Source organism: Manis javanica, chromosome 9, assembly GCF_040802235.1.
Source record: "Manis javanica isolate MJ-LG chromosome 9, MJ_LKY, whole genome shotgun sequence".
NCBI classification, from domain to species: domain Eukaryota; kingdom Metazoa; phylum Chordata; class Mammalia; order Pholidota; family Manidae; genus Manis; species Manis javanica.
Window position 1 is genome coordinate 118,348,866 of NC_133164.1, and position 12,598 is coordinate 118,361,463.

The following is a 12,598-nucleotide window of genomic DNA, read 5'->3' on the forward strand; positions in this document are numbered from 1 at the left end:
GTCTGAGGACTCTTAAAGTTTCCATTCAAGCTTGGAGAATTAAGTAAACAATGCCTGGGAGATGTTGTTAGGGCAAGCTTGTGACTTGCATTCTGGTCCTTACTGAAGTGTAGCTATAGGCGTTTTGTGAGGGTGGTGGGCAGTAATAATGCTGCCATGTAAAAGTGTGGTGACCCACAGCCTAAGTCCCCAGACATTTCAACACCGAACTTGGAGCAATTGGTTGCTGTCACGGATTCTCAGTACTACAGGTTAAATACACTTCAGGTTGAATTTTAGCATCCTAGTTCATAAAGCACTCTGACATCATTGAGACACAAGGCAGTTTATAGCTTCAAGTTGCAGTAGCCTTCATTTTTGAATCCCTGTTCTCTATAATATATTAGTTGGCTTATTATAGCTTTTTAAAGATTTTGCTCAATGAATTGGTGCATTCATTTTATAATGGATAGAAGCGAAAAACACTAGGGTTTGAGAAATGTGAATTTAAAATAATGGCTAAGTCTTTAGGAGAAGCTTTATTGAGTATTTTTAAAAAGGAAATAAACCTTATGGATTTAGAGTTTATAGGTATAATAACAGGTTACATTCCACTAAAACTGATTATGTCACTCGCCTAAATAAAATTGCTCACACCTCCTCACCTACATTTATCTTAGTTTTGATCAACTGAAATAGAATTTATCAGTGTGTTCCTCTCTCCTTGAATGCCTTTATCCCTTTTGCTGTAATTTTCTTTGCTTGTCATCTGACCTCATTTCATCATTTAAAGTTGACTTTTGGGCATTGCTTAGGAGTCTGCCATCTGGTAATATAAATCCCCATTTTGTAATAGAATCTATCCCGGCCTTGCGGATTCCATGTATTACTGTCCAGAAGTTTTTGTGCTTTCTTGTTCTCTGCCTTAAAACTATCTAGTTGTTCCACTTTTCTCTGAGCTCTTACATAATGCCTCATGTTAAAACTAATCGCAACTAGAAAATTGGTTTTCCAAAATGGATAAAATACAATAGTCGCTATTGTTTGTATGTTTCAATTTTCACTGTTCTTTTACATTTTTGAAATTGTGCTGAACCATACTGAGGATACATAGGAAACACTGGAATCTATTATTTCAGATAAGAATGATATTGAATTTTGTTTCTACATAATTCTGAAATTCAGACTCTTGAGTTGTAACCCACAAGCCTGAAAATAGATGCTTTAAAACTTTTTTGTGTGTAGTGGTTTCATGGTTCATGTAAGATTTTTGAGAAATGAAAGGTTCTTCATTAAAGAAAATGAACTTAATTTCCAAGAGAATTTCCTTACAATGAGACAGATTCAAACATAAACATAGAATACTTTTATTTGAGTTTCTAGCAAAGAATTTTCTACGAGCTTAAATTATGACTTATTTAAAGTCCTGTTTGGTTTTTTAAAACCACTTGTTAGGTGTAGATTCAGCAGTCCAGTTGAAGCTAATAGCCTAAGTGTTTAAGAAATGATGGTACAATTTTCAAAAGTTATCTTAACCTCATGGCACATGACAAAGGAAAGAAAGAAAATATTTAAAACACATAAACAAGGAACTTGAGTATTTTTGCTTGCAAATTAAATTTTTTAGCTAGATGTTAAGATCAGTAGTACATATCTGTTGGTAAGATGACAAAATTATATGGAAAAAAAAGACAGACTGTAAAGCAGTCACAGATGTGAAAATCAAAATACTAGTAAGGTTAAAGCTGAGATGAAAAGGTGCTCTCTCATTTGCTTCTAATGCAAATGCAGATCAAAGTGCATTCTCATAAAGAGTAGTGGGAAGGTGAATTGTTCCAATTATCTCTTCAACAAAACCGACAACTGCTAGTAAGCAAATATGCATACCCTTGACTTCTTTGGGAATCAGTTTGGGAACACAGCCCATATAAACATATGCACCAGTACCTGAGGATGTAGGTTTAAGTGAATTTTGTGCAATGACAACAAAATTGGAAATACATGACTGGCTGTGGAGAAAAGAGTTGAACAAATTATGGGATATTCTTATCATGAAATATTATACAGTCACTAGAAAGAATTCTAATGAAGCCAATTAACTTGAAGACATTTCCATGAAGCTTAGTGCTTCAAGCAAAACAACCAGCAGAGAAGTATATACTGAATCATACATTTTGCAAAAGCAATAATGACAGAAATAGTGCATTGTTTTAACAAGTATCACCCGGGTTGAGAGGAGATGATAATGAGATGGATGGAAAAGGAAGATGGGGGGAAAAGGCAAGCAGAAAGGAAAAGAAAATGAAATGAACAACAAAAAATACTCAGCACACAAAAAATACTTCCATTTATATGAAATTATGCATATGTGAACATGTCATGAGCATATCCAATTTTTTTAAAGTAAGTTAGTCATCAGGGAAATGCAAATTAAAATCATAGTAAAATATCACCATGTACGTATATCAGAATAGCTAAAAAAAAATTTTAAATGACACCACCAAATGCTTGTGAGGTTGCAGAGAAACTGGATCACTCATACATTGTTGATGGCAATGTAAAATGGTATAGCCACTCAGCTTCCTACAAAACTAAGCATATAATTATCCCTCAACTTAGCAAATGCACTCTTGGACATTTATCTCAGCAAACAACTAAGTTCACACACACACACACACACACACACACACACACACACACACACACACATACACACCTACCTGCATACAAATATACATAATAGCTTTGTTCATAATAGCCCCAAACTGGAAAGAACCCAGATGCCTTTCAACAAACTGTGGTTCACTCACACTATGAAATGCTCTCAGCAATAAAAAGGAACCAACTACAGATAGATGCAGCGACCTGGATAACTCTAAAGTGAATTATGCCAAGGAAAAAGAGCCACTCCCAAAAGATTACATACTCCATGATTCCATTTATATAACATCTGTGGAATGACACATTTTAGCAATGGAGTACTGACTAGTCGCCAGAGATCAGGAATGGGGCTGGGAGTGTGAGACGGGGCATATGTGGTCATAAGAGGGCAACGTGAACTTGTACTGGAACTGAGCAGTTAACCGTGATGGTGGTGGTGCATACACAAACCTACACTTGTGGTAAATCATAGAGTACCTAATACCCACAAATAAGTACATGTAAAACTGAGGAAATCTGAATAAGATCAGTAGACTATCAATGTAAATATCTTCCTTGTGACATTATAATTTGCAAACTGGTACCATTGAGGGAACTGGTCAAGGTGTACATAGGGTCTCTCTGTAGTGTTTCTCATGACTGCATGTACATCTACAATTATTTCATAAAATTTGCAATAAAAATAACATATCTGTAGCTATAATCTGCAAGGTCATCTCTGATGTGTTTTAAATTAAAAAATAGATAGAGTGTTGTAGGAGAAAAATGCTTGGTATTTGCTGACACAGTAGAGAAAGCGACATCAGTAATGACAAACAACAAAAATGATCCTGAGTGTGTGCCCGTGCAGCGTGTGTGCTTTATGGGCACAAAGAAACACGTGCGGGAGTACATAACCTGTGCACCTTGCTCCTCTGAATATGGAGCCCTGCAAGAGCTCCTGCAGCCGTCTCAGTGCCCCCTGTGCACACCCCACAATGCGAATGAATTTGTTGAATTAATGATTTAATGACTGTGCATAATTTCTATTGAAGTTTTGTTATGACGATGTATTTATCATTTTCCTTTTTCAAAGAGATCGTAGATTTTCAAAACAAGTTTTAGAGACTAACTTGGCAGCCCCGTGGAAAAAGCTGTTTAAGTTGCCAGAGAACAGCTTGTGTGTTTGTGATGGAGGAGTGCATGGTCATTGTGTGTGTGTGTGTGTGTGTGTGTGTGTGTGTGCCTCTGTGTGTATATATCGCCATGGCCCACCAGGTCTGCTGCAGTAACTCCACGAGGAAACATTGTTGAATATAAATGAGAATTTCCACAGTTCCTTGAAAAGAAAGCCCTTGTTCCTTGTTTTGAGTATGTTCAACCTCAAGCCAATGCCTAGTAAATGATGGAGCAGATGGTTTAGATGTTGGAAGCCCAGAGTTTGAGTAATAGATTCTGTTTACCTTCATTAGGGCTCAACTATGTCTGGCTCTGGCAGTAAAGAAAATCTGAAAATTTATCTCCAAATAATTTGAGGCAAATAGCATTTAAAGTCTGAACAACCTGATTAATTTCCTAAATAATTATTTGAAGCATTGAATTTATTCTCTGATACAATAGTTTTTATTATTTCTTCCACCCAAAATATGTAATGGACTATACATGAATGGAAGAAAGTCCTCAACATTAAAAATGAAAAAACATTTGTGTAAATCCCAAATCCCAATATATCCATATATTTATCAATAATATTTTTAAGTTTTGCATAAGTATTGCTTTGTACCTAAAAACACCTGGAGATTTGTTTATTATGTTCTGGTTTATTAATGTTATATTTCCCAAATTCTATATCATTATTTCTAAAAACATTATTTTCCAAAGTAACTTCTTTTCCCCATAACTTGCTTATTGGTCAGTAAGATGTATTTCTATCATACATTATTATTACTGATTGTTTCATGAAAAAAATATTTCCAGAGAAGTCTCTGTGGTTTTTGGCTTCTCAGGCTTCACATAATCTTTTCTACCATAAGTAAATCCAAAGAAGATGCAGTCAAAAATCACTCTTGAATTCAAAATGAAAGATAATAGGCATGCATTGAAGTCCTTATTTTGATGAGCACTTTTATTATATGCAACTATAAAATCTGTGTTGGCTCCAACCTGTGGCATAGAATATGTAACATTATAAATGAACTTGTACATCTGTGTCAAACCTCTAAACACTAGACAAAGAATCTGTTATTGGACTGAGATGAATAGAACCTGCTGTAACAGTCCAATTGCTATTGATTAATTTTATAGTAAGGAATATATATATATGTGTGTGTGTATTATTTCACTGGAAGTGTTTTTTTATTTTTTTAAAAAGCACTCCTATTTCCTAATTAGGAAATCCTTTAAACCATATAGATTAATTTTGGAAGGACTCAAACTATACTTAAGAATGAAGGAAAGGTCCCTCATACAAAGGTTATATACTTTAGGCACACACCCCAGATTATACAACTTTTCATGTTTGTGGTAATAAAGCTAATTTAATAGGACTAAGCCAGCAAAACAACTAGGAGATTTTAATGATTTTTCCATTGTATAGTCAAATATGACTTTAAATTCTTAAAATATAGTCTATATAACCCAAAATAAGAGCTGGTCTATATCTAGTAAAAAGGAGGAAATAAAATTTTATTGCATTTAAGAAGTCAAATAAGGGTGTGACATTAGAAAAATATATTCACTGCTGTTGCGCAGGGTTACATGGTCTGTGGATAAATAAAATACTTCAGTTTCAAGTGATGTCAGTCCAGAGCTTTTATGAGCAGTCCATTTACTTTAGGGATAACAGGAGACATTTCTGTTTACTGATTGTTCAGTACAAAAGACAACTTCAGTGAAGTTGGAACAACTTATATTTCTAGCTGACTCAGTCACTGGGGAATAGAATTGCTGGTTTATAACCATCTGGTTCTTAGCTATGCTGCTAAGAGATTTGGAAGAAATCATTAAAAAACAGAATCTAGTGGCCTTATGTGATCTGAAATGTGTTGAGATTTTGGAGTTACTTCTTTAGAGAAAGTGAAATGCTGTGTAACAGTGACAATGTAATGGCACCGAATTTTTAATGTTCTTTGCAGACTCACAATGAATAAAGATACCAAACCTTAAATTATACCCTCTCATAAAAAGACTAAATAAAATTGGTAACTTGGGCATGGTTTTGTAAGGTTAGTATGATCAACAAGTCAGAGACAGAACTGATTCGAGCAAAATTTTATGACTTCCTACCTTGCAGAGTCCCAGCACTGCTGTGTGGTGGAGGTAAGTGACATGGTCTGGAGAGTCCGTGGAGCGCAGTCCCTCCTTAGGCACCAAAATCATGGCTGAAGTGAGTTGACTCTACTTAGGATACATGTAGCTAATGCACCATACCTGAAAGAGGTTCTCTGATTTGGGACATTGGAAACAAAGAGTAATTAGTTTACTGTCAGAAGAAAATGCATAAGCTGATTAACAATTAATGTGAGTCTATGTCATGAGGTGTAACATGTATAATGTTGATGTATCCTGATGTAGCCACTCACTAAGGACTGATAAACTCTAGAAACTGATGTCTGAAAGATAAAATCTAGTATAGATCTGCAGAGCATTCTCTCTCTGCCCCAGTTCCAGCAGGGAGATCTTGCCTTTGAACTTTGTGAGCGGTAAGAAAAGCTGCCGCCTATTGGCTGGCCATCTGCTGCATCAGCACAATGTGTCATGTTGTTACTCTGTCCTCACACCCAATGCACTGCCCTTCCTGCTGGGCAGCCTCTGCCCATCATTTCACACAATGAAGCACGAGCTAACTCTTGTGCCCTTTGCCTGAGCCAAGCAAGCAAACTCCCTGAAAGTCAGTCAAGCTCCAGAAAGCACTTTACAACTAAATACTCTCTGTGCAAAATATCTTTCAAGTTTTATGAACAATTAACATAGAGTGTCAGCTGGAAAATGGTCAGAAAGGAGGTACCATTCCACATTCCTGTACATTCAGAAAATGTACTTCTGCTTTAGTTTTAGGATTTTCATAAAAAAATATTACCTTTGATGTGTCGTTCTAAAATTGTACCATATGCTACTCTGTTGTACAGAACTTCTCTCTACTAAGAAGTCAAACCATCTACAATTGGGTGCCAGACTTTTTGAAATTTTTGAAGCAGAAAAATGTTTGAATATTTTATGAGAAAAAAAATCCCGTTAAATTTGAAATGTTGAATGAGGACTTAAAAATTGAATATGTCTCTTAAGGTGTCAACTAATCACAGTACACTAAAAATACATAAGACTTTTTTATTTAAACTTTCTGGAGAATGTTTTAACAATTAAAATTCAATAGTTGCAATAGGCCTCAAGACTGAATTATTTGTTTTATGGATTTTTTTGACCAACTTACTATTCATATATTTGTAAAATATATACTATAAAAGGATTAGGATGAAGTCTTAGTACACAAAGCAGTGGTGGCACAAAATGGGGTGATATGATAAAAAGAGCTTATAATGGGTTGAATTATGTACCCCCCAAAAGATATATTCAAGTCCCAATACTTGTGACTTTGTTTGGGGACAGGATATTGACAGATGCAATCAAGTCAGGATGAGGTCATAGTTGATGAGAGTCAGATACAGAGTCGCAGATGAAACAGAGAGAAGAAAGCTGTGTGAAAATGAAGGCAGAGCTTGGAAAGATGAAGCCGTAACCAAGTAATACCGAGGATTTCCGACAACCTCCGGAAGCCAGGAGAGAGGCACGGAACAGATTCCCCAGACATCTGCAGATGTCTGGATTTTGGTCTTCCACCCTGTTAGAACCGTGGAAGAACAGATTTCTGTTGTTTTAAACCACCCAGCTTCCTCTGATAATTTATTATAATAGTCCTAGTACTAATACAGAACTCTTCTAAATCATGTTTTTTTTTTTAAATTCATTTCTGAAGGACTTTGAATGGGTTGCAACAGGTAAACAGAGAGAAAAAGGAATTCCGTGTACAAACGCAAACAAGAAATTGTGACTCAATTCCTCCATGTTTCTGAAGTAGTTTTGGGAGCAGAGGATGAAGAGTGGATGTGGCTGAGAGGGGTTTGAGTCTAGACTTTATTCAAATGTAAATGGAGCAAATTAAAGTTTTCTTTTTAAACTACAAATTACTTTTTCGGATTAGCAAGGTGATGTAGGCTTTCTGTCTCCAAAAAACACAAACAAGAGCTAAGTAAAATATAATAAACATTTAAATGCATAGTTCATCTTACAAAAAAGAAAAGAGATGCCACAAAAAAACTAAAATAAAGAGACTTTTTAAGAGGAGTAAATTGGAAATGGGAGCTGTGGTTCATATCTGTAATGAACACGGAACCCGCGTGCATCTGCACAGCTGAGACTGCAGCAAGAGACAGTGCCTCGACTTTTGCAAGTTGGATAAACAGGATTGAAAGATTTCAGTAAGAAGTGATTAAAGAAAAGAAAAACATCAAATGCAAGCAAAGAAAAATTGCCTGGGGACTTCCTCTTCTAGGATAGTCTTACGTGAAAATTTCGGTCCCACACCTGCCTTTAATGTCAATTTTCTATGCCACTGATACCACCTTCATAACCCTGGAGACTGAAAGCCCGGGAGTTTATCTGAAGTGGCCCAGCATTGGTAATTCTCCTGCAGTCAAACATGCTTTTCAGGATTTTCACATGCAACCTCTGAACCAGGGATTTGCCAGCAAAGATCACAAAAAACATAAGTGAACAAGTACCATGGAGTAAAAGTTAGAAAATAAACACATTTATTTATGAACATGATCATTGCAGTGCTTTTAATAAAAAAGAAAAATTCATGACTAATTGTTCATCAATTTATCATTGATTTAAGAAACAAAATAATTTGCAGCAATTTAAACTGATGATGTAAACTTGTATTTATTGACTTGAAAAAGTGGAGATCATATGTTAAGTGAAATGTGCAGTTTATAAAACGTACCATAAAATGATCCCAATATTTTGAACATACGTGTAAACACACACACATGTGTACACACACATACATGCACATACACACAAATGTACCTGTGTGTCATAAAGCGTAAAGTACTCACATCAGTGAGCTTGCCTGATTTATACTCTAAAAGTTGTTTAATTAATAGGCATTGATTTTTTTAAATATCATATATAGATAATATAAAAACACCTGTGAACCTATCAACCACCTTAAGAAATAAATAAATCAAAAGCAGTATAAATACATGATGTATGCTTTGCTATAATTATATAATCCCTAAAATTTTATAATGATTTCCATGTTTTCTATTTACTAAACACTTGTAACTTAATACTTTTATTATATTTATATTTGTAGAAATCATGGTTTATTGTTTTTTACATAATTTTGAAATCTATCTAAATATAGCATATTCTATTATTTGGCAAGTGGCCATTTTTCCTCATTGTCACATTTGTGGACTTACTCTACTTTGATAAATATGGCCCTTGTTCATTTATTTTATGTCATTACAGGGTTATACCATGTTGGATTTCTGGTAGCTAAGTTATATTCCTAAGATAAGTCCACTTACTGCAAGTTGGCATCTATCAGTGTAACTACATGATTCTTTTTCTTTTAAGAATTAACAGGATGAATTATATTAATATATTTCCTGCAAAGTCATGGTCAGGAGCACAGTCTAGAGCCAGACTGTCTGAGATGAGATCCAAAGACAATTTTACCTCATGGATTTATAATAAAGATTAATATCCAAAGATCAATGCCTAGCGCATGGCAAGCTTTTGACAAATGATAGTTAATATGAATCTGTATATTTGAAGAGTCAATTCCAATTGGACATATTGAAGCATTATTCATAATACACTTTTACATTCCATTTTCTGTAACCCACAGGATTTTCACAACTATATTCACAGATGAGACAGGTCTGCGAATTCCTTGTACTTTCTTAGACAGGGCTTGGCATCAGGATATTGTCAATGTTCATAAAGTGAATGCCAAGTGTTCCTACTTTTAAGCACTGGAGCAGTTTGAGAAACAGATAAAATATTATTTTAATGTTGCTTTTGAAAACATCTTAGCCTAGTATGTTTTTAAGAGATACTTGTTTACAAACTTCACGGCCACCCAGGCTTTTTACATCTATCTGAATGCATCGTGGGAATCTGACTCTCCTGGGGCCCTGTCCATATTATCCTGATTTTCGAATTCCTTTGTATGGGACCAGCCAAGACCACAGCCTGTGGTGTGGGCCGGGGTTCAAATGCTGGCTCCCCACTTTCCAGTGATATGTTTGGGATAAAGTGACTTTCCTTCCAGGTGCCTTGGCCTTGACATCTTCAAAAGGATGATTATAGAAAGTACACAAGTTGTCTGTCACCTAGCAGGGGGACTGGAGCTTATAAGGACCCTGCAGTGTTAGCTATTGTCACCATGTAACTTAATTTTCTATTCCCTTTCGTTTGTATACATGTTCTCTTCTCATTACTAATATTGTGTACTTGTGGGTCTCTTTCTTTTTCAACTATTCAGAGTCTTTAGGAATGGATATATTTTCCTGTTTTATTTTAGTAAATAAATATAAGGAAGCAAGGGAGAGAGTCAGGGAAGCTGGTTTTGCATGACTGGAAGGGACTTTAATGGTTGACAGTAGAGCTCAGGCTGGATAACTGACACGACTGAGGACATCAAGGCAGTGATTGAGTTTGAAAATAGGGTAGGATCGGCAGTGGAATGGCGATCTTGATGGAGGTCAAAGAGTGTTGGAATTGAGATACTGGATGGAATAAACTAGAAAGGTAGGAGATGCTAGTATGAGGTAGGAATGTGTGAAAATAGTTAATGAAAAAATGAGAACCTCAGCTATTTTCAAGTTTTTCTTACAGGAAATAGTTAATTCTTCAATAATAAAAGATGATACCTTGTACATACTGGTTTCACATAAAATATAAGTTGTTTCTTATCATGTGTTTGGAAACAAAGAATATGACCTTGAAATGTTTTTTAAATAACATAATTAAAAATTCACCTTATTGTATTTCTTGTGTTGGTTTCTTTGGAGGGTTTAATTTTGACAAAGAAATACATTAACCTAATTTTATGACTTACAAATACTCTACAGTAACAGGTTCTGTGTTAATTTGTTTTTTGAAGTTTTTAGTTTCAACAGATTTAGATGCCAAAAACATGTAGCACACAGTGTGCTTGTTAATGTGTTAAGAAAGATAACACAGGAAATCCCATTTAATTTTTAAACAAATCCTCTTTGTTTGTTGTGTTTTCTAGGCATGCACCTTCTTATTAGCTTATAAACCCATTGCCTTATTTTTATGACTTTCTCTAGTTCTACAAGGAGAAAAAATAGAGACTAGAGAATTAGATTTAAGTCCACAGTGTGATGACCTTTGTCTCCTGTGAATTCAGGCTTTGTATTATGGAAGCACATCATATTGACATCTGCAGCATTTGTTTTGATAACTCTAATTTCTTGGGTAGAATATATCACAAAGCTGCCTCTTAATGTCTACAGCCAAAAGCATTTTTCTTTAGTGTGTCACTGGAAATGCTATGAAATAAGCAATAGGATTTTGTGTTAAGTACTCTGTTGCCATTTGCTTCAGGCTATATTTTCCTGTCTTTAAATGTCCCACTTCTAACAACATAGCTGTGGTTCACTAAATCGCACTGAATTTGTTTATAAATAGTGAGGCAGATGTCAGCAGCAAATCAGATTTAATGCAGGTCACCGCGGCCTCCTTACATACAGGGCTTGCAGGCGTTAAAAGGAAATTGCAGAATGACACAAAGAAAATTGAGATTCAGAGACTTGGACAACTGGTAGCTGCAAAATCTGCTATTATTATTTAAGGGATCCAAATGTAAAACTAAAAACAATTATTAACCTTGAGACAAGTTCTCACTTAGGAACTTAAGGAAGATAAGAATTTATAGGAGTGTACCTGAATGAGAAGAGAGAAAAGTTATCAAGTCCACTACTACCACTGCTGAATGATATGAAATAGAATAAGCCCATTTGAGATGGAATGGCCATTTCCCCAATGCAACAACTCTTTGTTTATAGACTATAATTATTGTAGACACTCCACACATTATTATGTTCAGGGAACTTTTCCAGGATATGGAAAAGGTGATACAATCTACTTAGAGCACAACTGGGAAGTAGAATTCAACTGAGGTCTAAATAACTTATTGGACATCTGTGTTATCTGGATGATAATTGACCCATAATGTGCATAGGCACGTTTCCAGGAAAAGTTCTTTGTCTTCTAAGAAAGTGTAGCGCAATGGAAACAGATGAATCCAATTTAGCCAATTGTTAGCTCTGCGACTCTAGGCAAAATGCTAAATCCTCTAAAGGATGGTTACTAATATTTATCAAATACTTTTGTGAGTCTGGTCCTGTGCTCTACACTATGAATTCATTTAAATCTCGTAATAATTCTTACAAAATTGGGCCATTATTCCCATTTTAGAGGTGATGGAATGAAGACACAGAGAGACTGTGATGCTCAAATCAGTAAGCGCCAGAGCCAGGATGTGAATCCAGACCCTCCACTTCTAGCCACCATACAACATAGTCTTAGTGTTTTCACTTGCAAAAGGGAATGATTTATAGTGCTGTTGACAATTAGATGTGACAGACAGAAAGCCTCTGGCACTGAGTGAACCCTTAGTGAATGGCGACTACAATTATTTCGGCCTCAGGTACCTACCTCTTTTATCACATCTTGATGTAGAATGAGGAACAATGCCATCTCATTTTTTGGGCAGTTCTCATGTTCAGTAAATCTGAAAAGAGTTTCAGCAGTGAATGTTTTATTTATTGGCCTCTGAAATTCTCTCCCCTTTTTCTGAGTCTGTGTTTAGGTAAAGAGGTTAAAGGAAATTCAACATCATTATCAATCATCCTCTCAAACTACCCAGAGGTTTGGTGAG

General features: G+C 35.5%; 1 protein-coding gene and 1 long non-coding RNA gene across 3 annotated transcripts in view; one reads left to right on the forward strand and one right to left on the reverse strand.

Annotated features, from left to right (window-relative positions):
* The window catches only part of DOK6 (docking protein 6), a 309,246-nt gene that overhangs the window by 124,650 nt on the left and 171,998 nt on the right, over positions 1–12,598 (forward strand). The gene's annotated exons all lie outside the window — the stretch shown is intronic.
* The window catches only part of LOC118968783 (uncharacterized), a 200,756-nt gene that overhangs the window by 23,811 nt on the left and 164,347 nt on the right, over positions 1–12,598 (reverse strand). Inside the window, exons 5-6 of the long non-coding RNA XR_005056635.2 lie at positions 12,376–12,451; positions 5,905–6,062 (exon numbers count right to left, since the gene is read on the reverse strand). This is a non-coding gene — a long non-coding RNA (uncharacterized lncRNA). The remainder of the gene's footprint in view (positions 1–5,904; positions 6,063–12,375; positions 12,452–12,598) is intronic.